Here is a 23020-nt window from a genome sequence, read left to right as displayed (position 1 = left end):
GATGGGGAGAGTTTGGATTGCATAGATTCAGCCAATTAATATTTATGTCTCCAGGAAGGATGGTTTCATTAGCGATATTTTGTTAGAGATATAATAGTATATTTTCCAGTAGGGGAATGTTGTCCCCTGGTGGGATATATATGGCTACTACTGTTATGATAGTATAGTCATTAAGGTTATGGTTTGCTGCCAGTATTTCTGCGGGTGTAAAGGAAGGAACAGGTTGCTTATGATAGGAGAGAGTGAGGTTATTGGAGTAAACTATGGCAACACTACCCCCTTTTTTTAAGTGGTCTTGGCAAAGTATGTTGTTACTGGGGGGGGGATGTCCTTATCTTGATTTTGGGGTTTAAGCCAAGTTTCAGTTACAGAGATGATGTCTGGGGTATGATGAGATACCCATGCATGAAATTGGCTTAATTTGTTAAGGATACTTCGAGTACTGATAGAATAGAAAGAAATTTATTTGATATGGATGATTGACTAGTATTAGGAGAGATATTTTGTGGGATGGTAGGGGTAGTAGTAGGACCGGAGTTTGGCTGTATGGTCACCAGATAGGAGCAAGGTCCTTGGGAAATAGTAGGGTTTCATTTTTAGTGGGCAGTTGTTGAGGTATTTAGCCTTATTCTTAGATGTAAGAAGAGAGGAGGAAGGGATTTGTATTTTAGGGAATAGTATATTAATTAGAAGGATAGATGCAGCGATAGATATGGGTAGCTGAGGGTAGGAGGGGTGTGTGAGTAAGGGTTGGTGGGGACATTATGGATGGGGGTTAAAAGTGTGGGAGGAGATGTGATAGTGTGTAGGAGGAGTAATTAAGGAAGGAGTAGGACAGAGAATATTGAGGCTGTCATCTTTGAAGAGGGAAAAAGGTTTTGTAGTTGGGTGATTATAATTTTATGTGATGAATGTGACTGAGTTGAGAGTTTGGGAGGGGTTAGTGAAAAGTAATGGGATGATAAGTATTGAAATAGGTGGAATGTAAAATTAAGCTGTGATAAAGACTAATGAAGTTAAGATTAGTGTGTGGGAGGTAGTATGGGCATGCCTCCAACCTGGAAACATCAGAAATCTGGACAAGGCTGAAGGAAAATATGTACAAATCTGTACGCTGATTAACATAAAATGTGCGTACATAATTACATAACCTTGCCCACTCCGATAGAATTGTGGGATGCTAACTTTTAAATGCAAATTGAAGAACAGACAACCAAAATATGGCCTCAGAGTTCCCCTGGAGCTATTCCAATGTCCCATTACCTGGCTATTTCACTCCATTTACCATAAACACTAATGCGCATAATGCTTTACTTCTACAATGATTATTTGGATTTTATTTTTACATTTTATAGCACAATGACAAGCACTAGATATCTGCTAAACAAAGCAATACTGTCTCACAATGAAAACAGACTTAGCATTAAAACTTCTCTGCCCTTGAAACTCACATTCATTGAAACAGTATTGAAACCCACACCACATACAAAGAAAATGCATCTGGCCAGTGGAGGATAAAGATTACCTTTGGGTTGTTTTCAAATCATAGGCCCCTTACACACAAAACAAGAAACATTAATGTGTTCTTTGATACACCTTCCTGACTTTATTAAATTATATTCCTTGTATAATACAGCACACTTGTTAGACTTAGAGCGCATTTTAAATTTATTGTTTGAACATTTTTCCAGTAGGCAATGAAACATAATGCATGAAAAAATGACAAAACTGCCCATTTCAGAACATTTCCATCATAAAAGTCTACTTACACACACACACACACACACACACACACACACACACACACACACACACACACACACACACACACACACCCTGCTGAACTAGAGTTATAAATAAATATTCCAGGAACCAATATGAGGAAATGGAGCAGGCTTATCTAGCAGAAACAGACAATAAAAGCAATGGTCTTGAAATGTTGTTGTATCCTGACACAGAAGACACAACTCAGTAGTGTAGTTTTTAACTTCACTTTTTTAATTTGTATTGTTTACTTTATCACTGCTGTGAAAGGAGTTGGAAAATCATCTTTGACAAACACACCTTGTCACCTACCTGCCATTGACACATACAAAGCCTGCTACATAAATGAATATAAACAAGTCTCCAAAAATATTTTAAAACACTTGCAATATCTTTATATTTAGAGAGTTAGCAGCAAACATCATTCCAGCACTGCCAAAATCTTGTTTTCTACCTACTGTATGGAACTGAAAAAATGCAATGCCAGTAGCCATATCCTGTAGCATTTCATTTTATATTCTAATTTGTAATTTTATAATAACATTTACTGTAGAATATTAATTTGAAAACAGCAAACATGGATTGTCACATTGCTTATCTTCATGGCTTACCACAATTAAGTTGGCAGTGTCCTCTTACCTAAGACCACTGGTTCTGCTGCCCTGCACAGCTTGTCTCAGACCTTATTTCTGAATGCACTAGCAGTTGAGTTTGGCTAGATGGGAAGTAGTCCATTTATGTAACTTTGCCATGCTATATTAAGACATGTTTCTTCATTCTCTTTATACCAGACACACACACACATATATATGTACATTCTCGTTCTCACACACACACACACACACACACACACACACACACACACACACACACACACACACACCCTTCCTTTCTGACCATTTCCTTACGTCTCCCAGGAGCAGCAATAATCCGTTCCATCAGCCAGATACCATTCCTTGCAGTTCGAGTGATGATAAAGCCTTTCTGTTCCACCATTCCTTGCCGTTCGGTGATAAATCCCTTCCACCCAGCTTTCTAAATAAAATAATTCCCTTCCACCAGAGCCTTCTACATAAATCCATGCCTTGCCGTTGAGAGCCTTCTAAATAAAATAAATCCATACTGTTCAGCAGTTTCAATCTTTCCCACAAAGTGTTTCACCATAAAATAAATCCTTCCCGCTCGCAATTGAACCACCCTGAAATACGTGCACAGTGAGCTCAATTCCGACAGGCTGGTAGCCCTGATGAGCTGACATCATCGCGTGCACGATGATGTCAGCTCAAAGCGTGAAAAATAAAAAAAAACAAAGCAAAAAAATAAAAAATAAAGGAAAAAAATCGGAAATGAAGGGGTGCCATTCGGGAATCGTGGCACCCCATTGTTTGGACCCTCAAACTCAGTAAAAATCAAGTAATTTGGGAGGTATGAGTATGGATACAGGAAGGGGAGGAGTTTGAAGGGGGGTGAAGTAGTGGATAGGTATAGGTGCTTTAATGTCTATGTGTGTCTGTTACAGTGTTACTCATATGTAGAAAATAAACACCTCTGTCAAGGTGTCAAACCCGGGCCCCTCTCAGCTATAGCCCACTGCATTAACCCATAACACTCCACTGGCTTTAGGTTACACTTGTGTTTCCATCAAAACATTCTGCTGGCTATTTACAGACATTATACATGCAAATGAAATAAGAAACTAATGTGAAAACTGGGAGTGTACCCTGGACTCTGGTGCAATAATGCATAATAATGAAGACATATTAATGGATGTACGTGAGGCCTGTGATAGCAGGTATATGTGCCCTTTGATCATCAGCTTCTGGAAAGACACCTGCTAAGGCAGCAAAGACAAACTACATGTACAACTGGAACCCTGGTGCAGAAATACAGCCATATAAAGCCACACACATATCCATGGATGTGGAAATGTTTCTCACAGCCTATATATGTGCACATATATCCTGCAAGTACACTTGCTTTTGCAGTGTCTCAGTAGTTCAGTCTGTGAAATGTCTTGTATTCAGTACAATTTGCCATACACAGTCCTGGGTTCAAATCCAGTGTTGTGTTGCACTTCAATTACATTATTGTGAAGACAGCAAATAATGACTGAGTCATGCAATCTTACTTCCCACAGGTTACTGCAACTTAATTAACTGCTACCCAGTTTTGCAAGACAAAGGCCTGTAGGCAGAGATACAATGCACATATCCATATAGCCTAACTACATGTTGCCTACTACACTGTTAGTCGTACTGTTGCATAACAGATGTACCTCATGCACATGCCCCAATTGCAATGTATAGAATATCCTTGCCCTGGTGCTGCCTTAATGATAGGCATGACACACCTGACACAGTTACACATACAGCTTGCTGTCCCCCAAAATGTTCACACTCCTCCTTATGTGTTGTAGACTGCAGCAGCAGCTGCCACCTGTAGCATACACAGCTGCATGTAAAGGTAGCTGCTACAGACCTACCATACCTCCCAACCCCCTAGAACAAGGGATCCAGACACAGCCATACTTAATGGGGGGTGGAGCAAAGGCCCACAGACAGGGACATGTGTAACAGTTTGTCCCTACAAAGATAGCTAGTTGACAGAATAACAGCTATTGCAGTAGCATACATAGTCTGATGGGTATGCAGTATGACACACGTGTGTCATCCCTACTGGTCTCATCCCACAATGATTGCCAGTGCACTGCCAGATGACCATAATGGTGTGGGACACTAACCACACATATGAAGCAAAACTGTGAACATACTTAAATCTCTACAGTGGATGGTGTTTGTACCTACCTTCTATGATGCTGTAGTCTCCACACTTCAGTAATGTCCATCTCAGAAACTAAGACAGCCTTCATGGAGGCCTTATATATTGCACTGTGGTGGAATGTCATTGGCTAATGATAGTGCAATACAGCTGTTTTGGCTGCAATTAGCAATTCTTAGTCACAGAGTGGTGCAGGGGCAATTACCTGGTAATGAGTAGTACCTTACAAAGGCAAGCAGCTGGTCATTGTGAAGAGGTCTGTATGAGACCTAACACACACACACACACACACACACACACACACACACACACACACACACACACACACACACACACACACACACACACACACAGAGTGTATTATCAAAACATTACTTGAAGCACAGTTTAACAAAGGGGTTCTGCACTCCACCAGATATGTAATAGATTTCTACATATAACAGGATGCAGATGGGAGGATTGAGGTATGGGGAATAGGGATTACAGCAGTAAGCCTGTCTTAGATCTATGAGCAAGACATGTCACTGATACTCTGCTGTACTATACCTACACTTATGCCTCTCAAGTGTCCCTGAATTCAATTACATCTCAGCTCTGTCCCTGCAAATCCCACCTACAGTGGTTGGCAACTGTAGGAAAGGTAGTGGATACCACTTAGTGCATAGTAACAATACGTGAGGGTGTATACCCTTGTAATGTCAACTGCTGTACTGTAATTCACCTCCTCTCATTCTGTCCATGTCTCACATAATTCATTCTAACATTGTAAAACAGACCCTGAATGTCCCCTGATATACTCTGGCTAAGTTCCTGTGTCTGTTGACATTTGTCCCTGTTTGGTTGAGAGCTATGCCTAACATACCTGTCAACCTTCTACAGCAAGAACCCAGGACAAAGCCATAATTAATGGGAGAGCAAAGGCCCAAGCTCATGGTAATTACCTGAGGCAGTGATAGTGCTACTGGCATATCATTCTCAATATGGATGTACTGGGTGTTATGTTTAGTTCTATCACATACACTGTCATACTGCATACCTTACAGGTGTATTGTACTGGCAATGTTTACAGGATGTGTCTGATGTGCATGTTATAACAGGCCTGACTTGTCTGTGTATGTTGTTGTGAGTTTGTCTGTTGTGCATGGGAGCAGAGATGTGAAGGTGTGGGACTTGTAATGCAGTTGTGCATCTTCATCTGTATGAGCCTGTGTGGATTGCCATACATAATAGTGCAGGTAGTAATGTACTGCTGTTGTTTGGTTTCTCACAGGTGATCATGGGGGGGTTTGGAGTGTGTCCCCCGCACAACCTGATGTCAATGTCTCATCGGATGCTGATGGTGATGGTGGCCATAGTGAGGCACAGGCAGGGCTGTAGTTGGATGAATCTGTCCCAGAGGTTGACATGCCTCTTCTGTCCCCATTGTCACCACACACAGTATGCACATACATACCCAGTCCCTAGAGGCCAAAGATAGTGGACAGTCAGAGGGTGGTGTCATCGAACAGGGCAGTGTGACAACTATGGCTTCAGTGAGTGTAGACATTGGCCATAGCCAGAGAGCTGGCAACGTCCTACACAAGCAGATTGACAGGGGTGCTCGTAGGGGACTGTTGTCCATCCATCACCTGTTGCAGGTGTCACATCACAGGTCACTCGTTGCATGTTTCGGTCCATCATAGAGTCACAGACACATTCTGAACGCAATACCAGATGGATGCTTAGGGTTATGGATGCAGTACAGTCTGACATCCGTGACTGCCTCCACCACATTGGAGACACCCTGGATTGGTTCTCTGCTGTTGTGAATAGAAAATGGGCCAAGACAGTGTCAATCTTTGACCGCACAATGTCTGTGCTGGAACATCTGGCTGAAGTTGGGCATCAAACATGTGGACAAAGGTCAACAACACCATCTGCTGGGAGTCCATGTATCCCTGCATGCTGCCATACTGGCAGTACCTACAGCACTACAGGGGGAAGTGTGCTGTCCACACCATGATGTAGAAGTCCATGGGTACATGGTCCTGGGACACAGCCCCAGCATTTTGCAGTCACTGTCAGGCAGCGCATCTGACCTTGGGCATGGTGGTGCCAGTGCTACTCCTGGCAGAGCCAGTTCACGTGTTCATGGCCAGAGATGGTGAGCTGTCCACTCTACCATGTATGGTCCACGGCTGTCCAACATACACACATATAGGGCTATCACTGGGCTTGACTGTGTGCACACACACAGGCAAACACCACTGCTGCATGCAGGTCACCAACAGACACACACAGCACCTCTCCATGGCCCATCTAACCCATACCCCTTCCTGAGTCACACACATGCTGTCACTTGTTTGGCACAGCCTAGGCCTTTGGTACCCCCACACCACACCACACCCTATACATGTGATGATACCTGTGCCACATCCCTGCCATCCCTGAAATTGATGCACTGACATGCAAATATGTGTTTGATGCAGAGGGTGACTATATTACTTTACGTGTACTTGTGTAGTGCAATATTGTTTTGCTATAGCACTTGTGGACCACTACAAGTATTGTATGCTGGCATGTGTCATGACTATGCATCAAAATTTGTGTATCTTTGTTGCATAATGTTACACTTGCAGTAGAGTTACAGAATGACAGGTGTGTCACAGACCTGTGTATGTGTCCATTCCAGGTGTCTGAGGGGATAAACAATGGACACATGGCACAATACAGCAGCATAGGATAGCATGGTGGCACAGCAAACAAATGTCAGCAGGGTAAGGCAGGATACATGCATGGCTCACTAGGTGCATATGTGTATAGCAGTGTATCAGGGAAAATGGGGCAGTCAAAGTAATCATGCATTCATACTTTGTGGTAAGCTCTGCTACCCTCAGTACGTGTCACCTGGGTTTTCTGAACGTACACATCTATAAGATGGCAGACATCAGTTATACTTATGTGGAGAAGGGCAATTTGGAGGCCATCAGCTAATCAGATGCCCATAAAATGCATAATGATTGCACAGGGATAGCCCATATGGGCATGTCTGCAGTACTGTAAGGGGATACATTGATACACACACACACACACACACACACACACACACACACACACACACACACAGTTGGATGACGTCATATTAGAACTCCTACCTATCTACTATTACACACTACAGCTCGCAGTACTTATCGCATGCACCATGGAGTTTACCTGACATTAGACTGTCAGCCAGCACTCTTAAGGTGGATGACATCAGCAGGCCTTGTAAAGGAGGACAATAGCTAGTCACAGGGCCGTAAAATCATTGCACAGAGATATGCCTGCTGGACATGTCTACAGTGCCACAAGGGAGTATATTTACATACACACACAAGTTGGATGATGTGAGATTAGAACCCCTACCTATCTACTGTTATACACTACAGCTTGTAGTACTTATTGCATGTGCCACAGAGTTTATCTAATACTAAATTGTCAGCCAGTGCTCTTAAGGTGGATGACATCAGCAGGCCTTGTAGAGGAGGGCAATTTAGAGGCCAGCAGCCAGTCAGAGGGCCATAAAATGCATACTATTGCATGGAGATAGCCCATAGGGGCATGTCCATAGTGCTGCAAGGGGATATATTTCCACACACACAAACTAGTTGGATAATGTGAGATTAGATCACCTACCTATCTAGTATTACACACTACAGCTCACAGTACTTACTGCACACACCAAAGGTTATGTCTGCTGGATATGTGGATACAGGCATAGTACTTGTGGGGTATGCAAAGTGGCCTTGTGTTAGACACCATTTGTGACCTGTAGAGTGATACTGCTTGTTAGTTTTATTGTATGTATCTAGTGTTTTAGGGGTGGGATACCTGGTAATATCCTTGCTATGTATGTACACTTACCAGTCTGGCCATATGTGGCTGTTTGCAGTTTGATAGGTGGACATGTGGCCAGGGACAATATGGCCTGTCCAAGGAATGCATTGCACCCATGGTACATTACACCACCTGCATACCTGTGTCTGTCTACAGGGTGACAGTCCGCAGGCACAGGTGTCTGTGGGTGAGTGGATTATGTACTGTTGTGGCCTTGGTCTGGTTCCATCAGACAGCTGTTATGATGTGTAAGTGCAGCAGATAACCCCAGCATTCCAGAGTATGTGGGGACATTCATACACCCCCACACATATCTATATAAATGTGTATAACAGGGATGTCTCCTTAAATGTTGTGTGTCTACATTATATAAATGTGTTATGTAGATATATGTGGAGAGTCATCATTGTACTTTATATAGCTATATTGTTAATATATATATATATATATGTGTGTGTGTGTGTGTGTGTTTGTGTGCCACATACTGATAGATACACTAATCAAGCATGAGGGGGCTAGGGAGAGACAGATATGTATATGTAGCTGTATGTATGTACAGCCATATTTCCACATAGCAAGTCTTTGGGTGGTACAAGCAACAGACTTGGAATGAAGTTAGCTAAGTGTAGGAGCATGTCCAGTGTGACTGTCAGTATTAATAAGGTGACTCCAGGTCAGAGCTACCTGTACTCCAGTCTGGGATTATGTGTGCTCCAGGACATTGGCTACTGCACCTGTTACCACAGTACTGCACTTCCCTGATATTGTCCAAGGCATTCCCCGGTTGTTTGCTGACTTTAATATGTGACTATGCACAGACATACAAAAAAGGACATTTGATGTTGAATCTGTATAGCTGTATTCCTTGCTTTTGCCTTGATGCATTTATAATAATGAATATAAAATAGCAATGTCTACTGCCATGGGCAAGATATGATTGTTCCTGATTTGTGGGATATTTCCTTTAGTAGTTAAATTCAGAATTTATTAAATTGAGCTGAATATTTACTTATGCATTTGTTTCCTGAGTAGGTGGATTGTCTGCTGATTATTTTCATCCCTGAACTGACCACAAGGCAAACTGATAAATTCTATTAGAATTTTTCAACACATCTTTTTATATTAATTTGCTGGTTATTCACAGACATTAAAATGTAGGCAACATTCACTGTATTTTAATAGAGGAAATTTTTACATTTAAGTTACAAAAATATTTATAAAAACAAGTAAACCACATTTAAGTACATACATTTACAAATATGAATTCTCACTAATATATAGTTTATTCCTACTGGAGTTTATGCATAGACTTGGTTTGGTATAGAATATTTTGAGTAAAATAAGACTTTTAGCTGAATTCATAAGCTCTTGCCACATCATAGTAAGCAAATTTGTGTGACAAGCAGCCATTTGCAAAGTGTGTGTAATTCAAAAAAACCCAGCTACATAATGTGGACAATCAGCACAACATAGTCAGCTGTGTCATATGCTAATAACCACATAACAAAGTGCCACATTAGATAATGAGGCAAAAAAAAATGGCAGAGCAGTTCAGAAACATTTAAACATCGCACAGTGACCCTGTACCTGCCTTAGATTTGTACACATCCATGTGTTTGTGTTCGGGCAGTATAAGGGAATGATAAATGTTAGGGGTTGATGCAGCTATTGTACACTTGTATCTGCAAGAAAATCTTACAGAAGCTGCAGCAAGCAACAATACATGGCATCACCCCACAGAGCTTCCAAATCTCTGACCATACTAAACATTTCATGCCCTCCATGATAACAACATAGTGGACCAGTATCATGTGGACAGGGGCACCATGTAACAAATAGTGGACATGAGTTAGTCTCTTCTGCAGCCCCATGGGAGTCATTGCAATACCCATCCTATTGGATACAAAGATACATGTGACTTCAGGTATATTAGCTACAGGGACCTTTCAGTGGGGACTGAGTGGGGGTATCTCAGGGATCTAATAATCTGAATTGCCTAGACATAGTGAGGCCTTGCTGAGTTTGATTCTGCTGGTAACCAAAAAAAGCAATTACTAGAAAATGGAAATCAAAATCTAAACCAACAGTACTAGAAGAAGTGAATATAGTAACAGAGGTAAAATAACTGGAAGTAGGATCTTTAGAAAAGAGTAGGAGCAAATTACATAGGAAAAATGGGAAATGTGGGGGCAATACATGCAGAATAATGTTTTGGAGGAGGAGTGAGGTTTAAGGGAAGGTTTGAAATGAATGAGCCATATAATGTTCAATTGACAATGACTATATAGAAGATTATCTGTAATGTTTGCGACTAAAATATGTCAATATGGTTTGTTTTCATTTATGTAAATGTATGATTGACAATGCCACAAGTGATAATTCAGTAAAGAAACCACCCTGGTGGACATCTAGCATGAATAAATTATACAATAAGTGAATCAAGCTGCTATCTAAAAATACAAAAGTGAGATCCCAGAACTGGAAGAGCACAAAAGACAAAAGGCAAATAAGACAAGTCATAAAATCTTCAAAGAGAAACTGTGAGAAAAATTTAGCAAATGTAGCCAAGGATAAGCATACGGCTTTCTTCAGCTACATCTGCAACCTAAAAGGTAGGGCTCAGATGTGTGCCGAACTAATTGTGGATGGTATCACACACACTAACTGTGCAGAAATTGCAAACTTACTAGCAGAATGGCTTGGCAAAAATTTCACCTCACTAGCCCCCTAAAACACATACCACAAACCACATCTTCATCATCTCCTCCTCCCTGCGTCTCCAAAGAGCAAGTCAGCAATCCTCTCTTCAAGGCTACGAACACAGCCTCCATGGGACCAGAAAGCATTCCAGGCTGAGTTCTTAATATTCTAAAACAAGAGCTAGCTACTCCATTAGGCACTCTATTCAATTACAGACTGAGTACTGGCTTTGTCCCCCTGAATGGAAAACAGAAATTGTTATCCCCCTCCACAAGGGTGGCTCAGCAACAGACCTGGGTAATTATAGACCCATAAGCTTAACCAACCCCATCTCTAAGACAATGGAACAAATCATCATGAACTTCATAAATAAGGATATAGGTGATCTCCAAGCCCTGGATCCATCCCAGTTTGGTTTTGTCAAGGGCAGGTCATGTCTGCTAAACCTGGTGGACTTTTTTGAGAATGTGACTAGAGCCATAGATGAGGGCAAAGCCATTCACACAGCCTATCTTGACATGGCCAAGGCCTTCAACACTATCCCACATTCAGGCATCATTGACAAACTAACCCAGCTGAATATCAACCGACTACACTCAGTCAAAGTGGGAGACTTTACCTCTACCATTAGACCTGTCACCAGTGGGGTCCCACAAAGGTCATTGCTGGACATCCCCTTGTTTGGTATATGCTTCTCAGAAGTCCAGGCCAAAAGAGAGGGGCTGCGGCTAACCAAGTTTCCGGATGACTGCAAATTAGGTGCTATCATTGAATTCCCTAGTGATGTCAGCATACTTCAAAAGGGGCTTACACAGACCAATGATTGGTGCCAAAGCCTTGGTCTTAAATTAAATGCTAAAAAATGCATGATCATTCCCTTTGGTAATAACAATGTCCTTGCTGATTGTAAAATAAACAATAATATACTAAGTACCAATTCATTAGTGTGAGACCTGGAAATACAAGTTGATTGTGACCTCACCTTTGGCTACCATGTGTCTACTGTGGTGAGAAAGGCATTCTACGTCACTCACCTGACTGCCAAAGGTATCACCTCAAGAGCAAAAGAGGTTATAACTCCCCTGTACTCATCCCTCATCAGGCCTATTATTGAATATAATGCTCCCTGTGGTATGTACCATACCAGACACCTGCAGCAACTTGAGAAACCTCAGAGATTTCTAAGTAAGAAAATTCAGGGACTCCAGCAAATGTCTTATATGGACAGACTGAAGTCGCTGTCACTGTACTCATTAGCATATAGACTACTTAGAGACAACTTATGTCTGGTTTACAGGGCTATCTCTGACCCATATCTAATCAAAATGCTGCACATCCATAAGTCAAATGGGACTAGAGTCACACGTTTCAGGGACCTAAATCTAGCCTGCGAAATAAACATGATCTGCTGAAGAGACAGATACGTCTCTTGGAGGTTGCAACTCCTCTAAAATAGGCTTCCAGTCCACATCAAGCAGAGCACCTCCATGACCCGGTTTAAGCGCAACCTGGATGACTGAATGGGAAACCATAAATTCCTCCTGGGGACTGCCCCAGCTTCTCTCCTGGACATGGGTAGTCCTTCCTAGAAAAACCTTGGGCATAGATGACATCTCTCATCTAGTATTATATTGGGATTTAACAGATAGGCTTGTAAAGACACTTGAGTCAATAGCCTATTTACATCCCATGAACTTATGTACCTAAAAGATGTTTTTGTTTAAAAAAAAAAAGAATACAGCACTATTCTCAGATGTCATGATTCAGCATATAGAAGAACATATGTGGTTCCCACATACCTCAGAGAATAGAATAAACACTATGTGGGGCTTCTATGCTATGGCTTGCTTCCCTGAGGTACTGGGGGGCATAGACTGTGCCCACAATGAAATAAAGGCCCCACCTGGTGAACAAGGAAGGAGGTATGTGAACCACAAAAGGTATCCCTCCATCAACTGTCAGGTGGTCTGTAATGCACATGGTATCATCTACATCTACAGTGTGAATGCAGGCCATTCATTCAGTTTCCATGACTCTGGCATACGGCACATATTTGAGCTCAACATTTTATGAGTGGTGACTTCCCATATGGGTGTCTTTTGGGTGAAGCTAACCCTTGCTAATGACGCTAATTAGAAATCCTCATAACTAGACCTAACACTGTTACAACCATACTTTATCACACACAAGAAACATCACAGAATGTGTGTCTGGACTACTGAAGTCAAGGTTTTGTTGCCTAGATGCATACTGTGGTCCACTGCAGTATGACTCCACCATGTAAGCAAAAATATATACCACATGTGCTATGTCACACAGTATTATAGTTAAGAATCAGTTACACAAGGGTGGCCTCTTGCAGGGACCTTAATTCCCAGCAAAACAGGCAGCAGCAGCAGCTAAGATAGACAAGGAGGAGTTGGAGGAGAAGCCAGCAGCAGGAGGTGACCATCCCAGATGAAGGCACAGTATGTCATGGCACCGGCAAAGAGACAGCAGACCGTGCATAGTTTTACAGCATAAATATACAAGAGGTAAGCAAATACACACAATAAAAATAATGCTTGCAAAAACGCCAATTGTGCTTCCTCATTCACAGGCTGGCCATATTGTGAATCAGATTTAGGCCAACCAGCTGACTATGTACAAAGGGCAGGGCCCAGTTATCATCATTTGCACAGGTTGGGAAGTGTGTGTGAGTGAAACCACTGAGCTGTAATAAAACATGCTTTTAGGGGAAATGTCAGAACTGGTATAAGGGGGTTAATGTCTGGAAGAGCCAGGGTCAGTGGATGTATGAGTTGTGCTGGGAGCTGTGGTGTGCTTGGCTTCAGAGGCACAGCCTCAGTATGTGGTGCATCACTGTGACATGGTCTACTGGACAGGCCCAGGGCATGCATGGCCAAGGTTCAGCATTCTGGGCACACCCCACCCATTAAAGCTGCTTCTGCCAAGAGTTGATCTTGGCTAGATGTTGGTGTTCTATATGACCATGACCAATGTTCACTGGAGGATGTGCGAGCATAAAGAAAACCATGACCTTGGGGACAGCCTAGGGCATGCATGACAGAGGTTCAGCATCATGGGCACACCCTACCCACTAAAGCTGGTTCTGCCAGGAGTTGATCTTGGCTAGCTTTTGGTGTTCTATCTAATCATGACCAATGTCCACTGGAGGATGTGTGAACATAAAGAAAACAATGACCATGGGGACTGCCAGATAATGAATTTGCAATGGATGCCCTAGCACTGCAGGCGTGGGATCTTGCTCATCCACAGCTAGGTCGACTAACATTCAAGGATGGTGCAGACCATGAGGACAGTTCTCGTTCCTGATAAATGTCCTACAGTAGTCACCGCACATTCCAAAGTGTGATTTGTTCTATCCAACGAGTCACACATGCAGTTCATGCAATCCTGTGTGTCACCATGCACAGCCTGGATAACCTCCACATCCATTGTAAGGCATTAGTGAATCTCATCTGTGCCTCCATGATGGCTCTAAACATATGTTGGATGACAGCTACCAACACACCAACCTCAAGGGGAGGGTGCAACCATACCCTGACAATCACTGGTACCAACCCCACTGTGTCAAACTTTCCAACTTAGACTGCTAGAAGTAGATTCAGACATATTTCTAGCAGAGTCTGCCACAATTCACTGATCTACAGTGTCACCATAAACCTGTCCACTCACAGATGGTAGTATGCCCTGGATATGTTCAGGCATAGAATCTCTGTCCATAGTCTGAGGAGGGGATGTGGGGTTCACACTGTCTGTGTGTAACACACACTCTGCATCCCATAACTGTGCCATCTTATCCCTGCTAAATATCTTTAACATCCATCAGAAGAGGTAGTTCCACAGGACAAGTGCCAGAGTATATGTGAATATACCAGAAGATAACATTTTCAGTGTATGTATGAATCAGCACCAAACCTACACATGAAACTTAAATCATTGCAACTATAAAGATATTATTTTGGCTTACGACAGTTCCCATAACTTGCGTATATGGATGTTGTCCCGGATGCCACATGTACCTATATCACACAAGTAAAACAGGTACCTTATAATCTGTAATGTGACTAGCAGGTAATAATAGGGCTGGAGAGTGATAATATAACTACATACCTGGGACATTATCACTGGAAATTCTCCAGGACATATCTAGCTCTATCCTAACATCCAGCACCACATTGTGGAACTCTTTGGAGGTAATACTGCTGTTAAATGAGGCCAAGAATTCCATCTCAAAAGGGGTGGTTCAGTAGATGGCTCACCATCTGTTTTCCTCTATTCCTGTGCCATGACCACAGCTCCGTGGGTGGCAGCATGGATCATAACAGACACTCAGCAGCAAACCATTACCATATCATAATTATTATGATCCCAACAATCCACAACATTAATACTGGTGACAAATTCTAGCCAAACATTGTCACAGAAGGACTGATTGGCAGAAGTGGAAGCAAAGAGCTCTTTACTATGGAGATGGAGTGCCTCAAGTTTCACCTCTTTTTCTGCATCTTTAAACTTGGGCTTGTGGGTCAAATTTGCTTTTGCTGTGGTAGCGTTGTTATCTCACAGTTAGACGTTGTCCTGTTCGATTCTCAGCTAGAGCGTCTTCTGTGTGGAGACATTCGTGAATGGGCATACCTTCGTTGAAGGTTGTGCATCAGAGCTGGCAACTCGGCACGTAAAAATCTACTGTCAATCATTAGCGGTCCGGAGTTCCGCTGTGGCGACCCCTAACCAGGAAAAGCCGAAAGACACAACAACAACATGTTTTGTAGGCATACCTCAGCTAGTATAGAAAAAAACAGGAATTAGCAGCTGTGGTCTTACATGGGTGTTACAAATCCTATCAAACATACCATACTGATAAGCCATCTGCTACACTTTAGTAAGGCCTGAAACTAAAATATGTGCATCTTCAAAATAATCTTTACCAAATGTGAGACATTACCCCACAAGAAAAATGCCAGCACATGACTGCAAGTTAACAGGCATGCAACTTAACGAGCACAATGATCACTAGCCACAACCTTGGTAGAAATTATTATAAAGTAATCACAGATGTGTAAAGTATACAACTGCTACTGCCAGTAGACCTGTAATATATCCCTGTGGAGATCTTTGACCAATACATATAGATACACTGGAAAAACTAAACCACACTTCTAAGCCTTACAGTAAATGATACACAAAATCTACCTTGTACAAAGAAGTTGTAAAAAGAAACACATACCTTATGTAGGCTGATAATCTTATTATGTACCAATAAGTGATTGAGAGAAAAATAATCACTATTCAAAGTTCATCTTTTGTAAAGAGATGATGGTTTGAGGCTCTAGTTGTGCTTTTTTCATGTAGATTACCCTCTCTGGATGCAGTGAACATGTTACTTAGGGGTCATCTCATGATTGTTTCTGAATCACTGAATTTGTATGGTGAGTAAAACTAATAAACATTGTGCACTATGGCATGCACATGCCTGAGGATGTGCAGTAAACTTTTTGCACTCACAGAAAATCCAGAATACAGGGATTGGGAAATTGGTATGCTCATAACTCTCAAGTCTACCTTGTTATGAGGAATGTTCCTCAATTTAAGTTTTAAAGAGCCATGCTCCTCACATTTCTACATTAAAAGTGTCAGTCAAACTTTCAAGGGTTAGCAATTTTTTAAACTGATATCCATGGTAAATTACACTTTGAATTCATAAGAATAAATGTTTATAAATTTAACATGACATGTTATCCATGCTATGAGTTTACTAGTTGAACTAACCTATTAGTAAGTGTTCCACATGTTGCCCGTTACTTCAACATTTTTATGAAAGGTGATGGTCCACTGCCTATAAACGAAAGATTGAGGCCAGTGGTCATGCTGCCTTTAACCATCTTAAAATGGACGACACTGCTGAGGATTTTTTCTTAGCAGCAAACAGAGGGATGGAAGTCTGCCATATTTCACACCCTTAAGTGCCATTGGAACCATAATAATACAATATCTGTATTTTATTATTTTGATATCCATCTCACAAATAAGGTACACATTAGTGCCCATCTTTGTGAGAAAGCTAAAACTCACAAGAAGTCATATGGGCACCAATTTCCTGCCATTTTTCCTGAGATCTTCAAAGGTGAGACAAGATGTCTGGCTAAGGTGAGGGTAGTCCTCCTTTTAGAGCGCAGAAGTCATGTAAGGTGAAATCCAAGATTTTTCTGGACATCCATCATTAGCAGTACAGCTGAAGGCTCCTGTAGAAGGACTATACTAGATCACAGTACAAGGCTGATTCCTGGAATAGTTTGGTCAAGGCAGTCACTCATGCTACTGACATCCTGTGCATGGGGGAACAGTGCAATCACTATTACAGTGATGTGTGTCTCTGCAAGACTGACTTCCTTGGCCAATGGGATGCTGAAGTTAAAACACAACCACCACCTCAGTACTATAACATAATTTAACTTTCCATACACCATTCCAGTGCATGGCACCATACATCTTTTCATTCTGCTCATCTTTATCTCAGGCTGCTGTAAAAATTGAAAGGAACAGGACAATGTATAGGGGCAGCCTAGAATGACTAACAGAGTGCTTGGGTGAGTATAACTGCTGTTGTGAAAGATGATTCTGTTTACCTAGTGACAGGTAGCAGGTAAAATATACAGCAGGACTACATCAGTCAGTACTGGTATTCCTTACTGGAAACAGTATGACTATTCTGTGTTAGAATTTTGTTTCTGCATGTCACCCCTGTATAACTAGACAAGTGTCTCATCATAAGAATATGAACACAACCATTGTTAGGATGGCTGTGGTTTCAACCCCCCCCCTAGAAAAATGCCATTTCAGGGAATACTTTTAACTGATAAACTAATACAATTTAAATAAAATAGTGAAAATTTTAAAATAACTGTATAGGTTCTCTCTTTTTCCTTCATTGTGTTATGAATATGAACATAGTTAAGAATGTAGCTTCATTGTTTTTATGTTTCTTTCCTCACCCCTTTTCTTGTATTCTATTTTTTGAGGCAGGATTCACTGGTGATAGTTCATTGAGTCAGGAGTAATTTTCTACCCAGTCCTATTCCAAACCTGGAATTAACCTCCCTCTAGTGTCTGTGACCACCCCTATATGTTACAAAATCCTCCCCTCACCATTGTCTTATCTTTGTTTACCTGACATCTCCTTCACCTTTGCATTTCCCTACTTGGTGTGTTATCCCACATCATGTCAGTCATGTCTGTCTGTTTCCCTATGACCTATCCCCTTCCTCTTACCCACCTCTTATTTCTTTGACTTCCTTCCCAAATATGCCCCTCTCAATAAAATAAATAAATAAATAAATAAAACTGGTACCTGTCCCACAAAAAATTACTCTTAACCATACCTCTCAATTTCACAGATTGGCTCCAACAGTCCATCATAAAAACGTGTATTTACCTGACATAAAATTAAGAATTTCAGCCAGTTAATAAAGAATGTTGTAATTCACCAAGATTATTGAACTAAGAAATTGAGAGATATGCTCCTATTCCATTTTCATCCTGCTCATTCCTTATTTGCTCACCTTTTATTCTATTCCTTGCTTTCTTTCCATTTTCATCTCTGTTCTATACTCCAATTTCCAACCCTTAGTTTGAACAAAATATAGATAAACATGCCACACATAATCAAAAAAGGCCTTATATTTTAAAACCATATTTATGTGGTCATACATTGCACAATGGCTAGCATAAAGCAATGCTGCTGGTCATCTCTGACCACAGGGAAATTATATTTCCCATCCTATGGTGAAAATTAAGAAAATACTTCAAACACTCTAAAACATATCTGTACTCAGTGTGTACATTCTGTCATGGAGTTTGGCACTGCCTGAAAAAATGCAAGTATGGAGTCATCTAGCATACCTGAGCTAAGAAGTTAAGAGATATGCTCCTAACCCATATCCATCAGCCTCATTCCTTCTTGGCTCACCTTGTGTGCTACCCACTGTGTGCTTCCCCTTTTAATCTTGATTCTATATTCCAAGTTTCAAAATACAAACTGTTCCAAAAATGAGCACAACACACACATACCCACAATACAGTTATGGGACTCACTTTATTCTAGAAATTCCAGTGTCTTAGTGTACTCATGATATGATTTCTACTGTTGTTAGCATACTAGGTATGGTGTGGTGTTTGACCCATATGGGGTTTGTGTGCTGTTGTACACTATTTGGTACACAATTTGCAAAAGTGCTACATACCCCAGATATGTGTTTTCATAATGACCTCTTGCAGCTGGACAGCTTCAAGTGGCTGCCTTTGCTAATACAGTCTTAGGTATCATCAATATGAAATGGCCTTTACAAACCACACACATCCCCAAAAGGACTTATAAAACCACAAAACTCATATATCTGCAGTCATACATTGTACATTTGGAAGAGAGTAACTTCTCTGCCCGTATGTAAGCACAGAAAAGTGACACTTCTCTTCCTATGGCAAAAATAGAAAAAATAGTTTAAATGCACTACAAACATGATATCATTTGTGTAACTAGGCTGACTCTCAATATGTATCACAAGCAATACCGATATAAGGTGATGTTAATAGGTTGACTGTAACATCTTCCATGGCTCATTGTAGTCATGAAGTCATGCATACACTATCAAAATACTAGGCAAAGGGTTTTGATCCACTAATAGCTGTCTTCTGTTTACCAATGATAATTTTTTAGTCTTCCACATTGTTCTAACATTCCCTTGAAATGTATTTTTTCTAACCTCTTCCTTGTAAGTTCTTCTGTGGCTTCACTTGATAATGCACTGGTGTAAAGAATATCAGGTAGGCAGGTTTTCAAATCTATAGAGGTCTATTTGGCACCAGACTAAGAATCTGTAACATGCTCCAATTACCTGCAATGCATATATGAAATAAGGCTAAATATAGTACATCTATGTAACAGTTTAGCAGTGATAAGCACATTGTCAGTATACAAAGAAGAGGGTTTTTATCTCCTGATGGTTATATGCTGTTTATCAGTGCTCATTTCCGGTCTTAAACACTGTTCTAACATTCCCTTGAAAAGCATTTTTCCAACCGTTTCACTGTAAGTTCCTCTGTGGCTTCATTTGATAACACACTGGTGTAGAGAATATCATTTCAGCAGGCAGTGGTTCAAATCTATGGATATCTACTTAGTAGCAGTCTTCAAAACAATCCATATCATACATTAATAAGTTACCATGCAAATATGAAGCAAGTAAAAGGCAACATGCGTGTGACAGTTTCTATGACATATTCTACTCATGAAATGATGTGTACATTGTCAATGCACTAACAAAAGCCTTTAAATCCCTTGATTGTTGGTACTGTATGTTGTTTTCCAATGTTCAATGTTTAGTCTTTAACACTGTTCTAACATTTCTTTGAAATGTATATTTTCAGGCCCATTTACTGTAAGTTATTTTGTGATTTCAGTTGCTAACATGCTATTCTAGATAATGTCAGTAACACAGGTGGGGGTTTGATCCCATTTAGGTGTGAGTTTTTTTGGCTTGTTATTATGAGTTCAATTCCCCTGAAATGCATATCTCAGTCACCTTTAACATGAGTGCTTCCATGGCATGTCTTGCTAATGCTCTGGTTTAGAGACTATTAGTAAAATAAGCAGGGGGGCTGAACCCATTCAGATGTATTTATGTTGTTCTAATGGCATGTGTTTCATTCCCCTGGAATGCATTTTTCCGTTACCTTTTGAATGAGTGCTACCATAGTATGCCTTGTTAATGTCCTGCTCTGTAGAATAGCAGTGATTTAGACAGAGACTCAGTTCCATTCATGGTTGTGGCACCTTTCTTCCTATCTTGCATTCAATTCCCTGAAAGACAACATTCCTGTCATCAATTTCTAAATTATGTGTGGGGGGGTTGGCACTTTCTGACCTAATTTATTTATGGATTTATCTGCCATTATTGAGCCATTATTGAGCTAAGAAGCTGCAAGATATGGGCTCTTATCCTACCTCCATCCTGCTCATACCATATTTGCTCACCTTGTGTTGTATCATCTGCCTGCTTCCTCTTTTCATCTCTTGTCTGTAGTATACTCCTATTTCCAGCCCATGATATGATCAAAAATAGACACACCACACACATACTGAGAATGGGTATATGATTCAAAATCACCTTTCTGTGTTTGTACCTTGCATGAAAGTTGTCAGAGAGCAACATAAACGGACCTATATGCCCACAGATAAATGTCACACTTTGTCCTATGACAATAATGAAACGAAATCCATGGCATGTGGTAATCAGTCATGCAAGTGCTCTCAGCCTCACTGTGCATACCAATCTGAAATAAAGCGTAGCTACTGCCATTATTCAAACTCCTTTAATGGCTCAGTGTAGACATGCAATTGCTTTCACTATGTCAATGCACTGTTAGGTGGTTTCAAATCCTGTGGGGGTCTCTATGTTGCTATATAATTTTGGTTTTGCAGTCTGCACATGTGCTACATTTTCCTGATATATGTGTTTTATGACCACTTTTACTATGATTGCTGCACTGGCTCCCCTTGCAAAGGCACTTCTAGAGAAACATTCAAATTTCCTTGAGGCCTGTCTTTTTTATCATACCATTTGCTTGCAGATGTGCTTTATTTCCCTGATGTTTATGTTTTATAACACCTTACACTCTGACTGCTGCAGTGGCTCACCTTGCAAGTAAACCATGGATGTACTGGCATGTGGACTAAATAGAAGGATTAACTCCTTTCAGGGTATCATATGCTCTTTTTTAATGATATTAACAGTGTAGTATATAATACAGATCCACTGCTGACATTCTGATTTTGTCAGAACCGGTGCAGGTTGGTACATGACATTAATTTATTGTATCTCACCTACTTTATTGTATCCCACCTTGCCTATCTAGGTTTCACATTCTTCAAAATGCACTTGTTTTCATAGCATCTTTTTCACTCTGCTTTTCAAATTGATTTGTTCAGTAATTCCATTTGCACTTTATGCTATCAATCTCTGTGGATTCTGTTCTGTAAAATAACTTCTATTTCACCCTCAGTCATCAATGGTACTTTCAATTGCTTGTACTCCAATGTGGCTCTGGGGTGGTTTGCCACAGTCTAGATGCAGATCTGTGTTGTAGTAGCCATGATAACAGGCTCCTAGCTGTGCATACTGGTATGACTGCTTGCACATATAATAAGTCTCGAGGCTCATTGTGCATACAGTGTAAACAATCTGAAAACATAATCATGACATTTATGAATCCTCAGGTATATATATATATATATATATATATATATATATATATATATATATATATATATATATATATATATATATATATATATATATATATATATATATATATATATATATATATATGTAAAAATTAAGCAATAATCAGTGTGAGGAAAGAAACAATACTGATTTGCACAATGTAATAAACCAAATGCTTTAACCAGGAGAAAATAAATTCTAGTATGGGCTATGGTTCTGTGACACAGATCATAACAATTATATTATGTAGAAAAAGTGAAAAATACTTAAGGCATCAGTATCATATCCTCACAGTAAGTGGTGGTCATCTACAAGAAGTAAAACTAAAAGTGATAGAAGGTGAGAAGGTACTGAGTTTGAATACCCCACAAGGGAATTTGAACATGAGGCACAAGGGAAGAAAAAAGGATTGTCAATCCTAAGTGATTACAGGAAAAAGTCTGCTAGGACTAAAGGGAATAAAGCATAGAGGTTTCATTTGAGAATATTGAATCCATACTCACAAAATAAAGATAAGGGGGAATTCTTCAGCAGATTTTTTGAGCAATAACAATGGCTGAGCAGAGATGGTGTACAGATAGTAAATGTGGACTTAGGTGTGACTACTGAGATACAGA

This window comes from Protopterus annectens, chromosome 17.part0 (assembly GCF_019279795.1).
Source record: "Protopterus annectens isolate FY-2018-M chromosome 17.part0, PAN1.0, whole genome shotgun sequence".
NCBI classification, from domain to species: Eukaryota; Metazoa; Chordata; order Ceratodontiformes; family Protopteridae; genus Protopterus; species Protopterus annectens.
This window is presented reverse-complemented; position numbering follows the sequence as displayed.